This window comes from Meleagris gallopavo, chromosome 17 (assembly GCF_000146605.3).
Source record: "Meleagris gallopavo isolate NT-WF06-2002-E0010 breed Aviagen turkey brand Nicholas breeding stock chromosome 17, Turkey_5.1, whole genome shotgun sequence".
Taxonomy (NCBI): Eukaryota; Metazoa; Chordata; class Aves; order Galliformes; family Phasianidae; genus Meleagris; species Meleagris gallopavo.
The window spans coordinates 3,825,443-3,827,477 of record NC_015027.2 but is presented as its reverse complement, the minus strand read 5'-3'; the positions used below and the strand labels follow the sequence as shown (position 1 = coordinate 3,827,477).

The 2,035-nt window shown below is 46.2% G+C and overlaps 1 protein-coding gene across 1 annotated transcript in view; it reads left to right on the top strand.

Moving 5' to 3' along the window:
• Positions 1-1,937: 1,937 nt before the first annotated feature.
• The window catches only part of GLT1D1 (glycosyltransferase 1 domain containing 1), a 42,503-nt gene continuing 42,405 nt past the window's right edge, over positions 1,938-2,035 (top strand). Inside the window, exon 1 of the mRNA XM_010720050.3 lies at positions 1,938-2,027. The gene's annotated coding sequence lies outside the window, so the exon portion shown is untranslated. The remainder of the gene's footprint in view (positions 2,028-2,035) is intronic.

Below are 2,035 nucleotides of genomic sequence, written 5' to 3'. Positions count from 1 at the left end.
TGTTTGAAAACATGATGTAAAATGTTACCTCAGTCTTCAGGTATTGAGAAATAGGTACTTTCACTGCAATTTTTCTGAGCATTGCTCCATCCTGCTTTAGGCTGTAGAACTAAGAAATGACCGTGTTTTGTATTACATGAGCCATTTTAGAACAGTGGAACAGAGCTGCGAGAACAAGGAATGATGTTCTTGTTTGGCACAGGTTCTGCTAACTTTTCTTGATTCATTACAGCTGTATGAGCTACCTTGTGGAGGTGGAGTCTGGGAGTCAGAGTGTGCTGGTAATGGATATATTATATATAATGTCAAGAGAGGAAAGGCAGCTGCCCAAGGTTGAAGCAGTCTCTGTGATGTGCTGCAGGTTTCTGGACATGCTGACAACAAGGCAGCAAGGAGTTTTAAAGCAGAGATGGCTGGTGCTTGGGTGGTAGGTGCTTTCAGATGCCCAAATGTGCATTGTGTAGGCCACTTACATCGAAACAAACTTCAAGGCTAGAATGCTGAGTGGGTTGACAAAAAATCCTTTAAATTTCCATGAAGTCAGAAATGCTTTCTAAAGCAGTGGTGAAAACATCTTGATCTTGCCTATCCTTAAATTAGCATTTATGCTATTTTCAGCAATTATGCAAGACTTGGTGCTCTTAACTTCTAAGTAGAAACTATTTTTTTTTTTTTAAGTCTGCATGAGGATGAAGATGGTCTGAACAGGATGTTGTGCTGAATAATTTCCAAATGAGCCTCAGTGTGTGTAGACACACTCTACTGCATAGCTCTGCAGCTTGAAGATGTGTTAGCAAAACCCGAGCCTCCTCACCAAAATGCTTACAATTTGCCAGAGTACACTCCAAGAAGTAGTACATCTTTTTCCCTTCTAAAACCTCTCAATTCCTGAATAGCTGTCGTTCTCAGATATCCACAGAAAGTATATCAAGAACTATTATTTTTTAAAATTAGGAAGTTTAGGAACTTATCTCTGTAAGTGGTGTATTTTTCTCTCCTTACCTGACAGGGAGACTTGAAGAGTAGTTGAAAGCAAAATAAAAAGGCACTGTGGTTTGCAGACCGCTTTTCTCTCCTACAGCCTTGGGTAACATGCATCAGTGTGGCCCTGTGGTAAATTACACCAGGTTATAAACATACAAGCAAAAAAGTGAGCTTCCTCTTAGATCAAGCCTTCTTTCTATCTACGTCACGGTGACAAACACCCTGTATGTGCTGTCAGTGTATTTACAAAGTACAGAATCCAGTCTGAAGCCAGGGGTATTTGCACTCTGCCCTCTGGCCTTTATCATCTCTAAAGAGGATCCCATAGTGTTACTGCCTGCTACCCCACCTGGATGCTCACTTTGTTTCTGGTTCTGGGGCTTGTCTTGAGTGCTTGCTTGGGATGTGGTTTTCCTTGTCCTGAGCTCTTTCTTTGCCCCTTTCCTGGAGGTATTTGAGGCCAGGTTGATTGGAGTCTGATTTAGTGCCCAGCTGAGCAGCACAGCCCACAGTGGGGGGTTGCAACGGGGCAGTCTTTGAGGTTCCTTCCAGCCCAAACCATCCCAGGGTTCCCTGAAGGCAAAGGTGATTTGAGGGCTGGAGTGCTTCTCTGAAGAAAAGCTGAGAAAGTTGGGGTTATTTAAGCAGGAGAAGGCCTTACAGTCACCTTCTGGTATTTAAAGGATGCCCACAGGAAAGAAGGGGAGAGATTCTGTTGGGGTGACAAGACAAGGGTTAAATTTTGAATTAAAAACGGTGGGTTTAAGGGAGAAATTTTTCGCTCAGAAGGTAGCGAGGCTGCGGATGCCCTGTCCCTGGTAGGCGCTCACGGCCAGGCTGGTTGGACTGCCTGCTGTAGCCGAGGCTGTGATTCTCCTTGGCTTTTGCCCTTCCCGATAATCAGCGTGCTCTTTGACCTCGGAGGCCCTGCAGACAGAGCCTGCTGCTATTGGGGCAGCTCGGCCGGCTCCCGCTGGGCTCCGCGCCGGGCGGGGCCGTTGCAGGTGTGCGCCCCGTGGATTCCGCGAGGCCGCTCCCGTGCCGGCGGCAG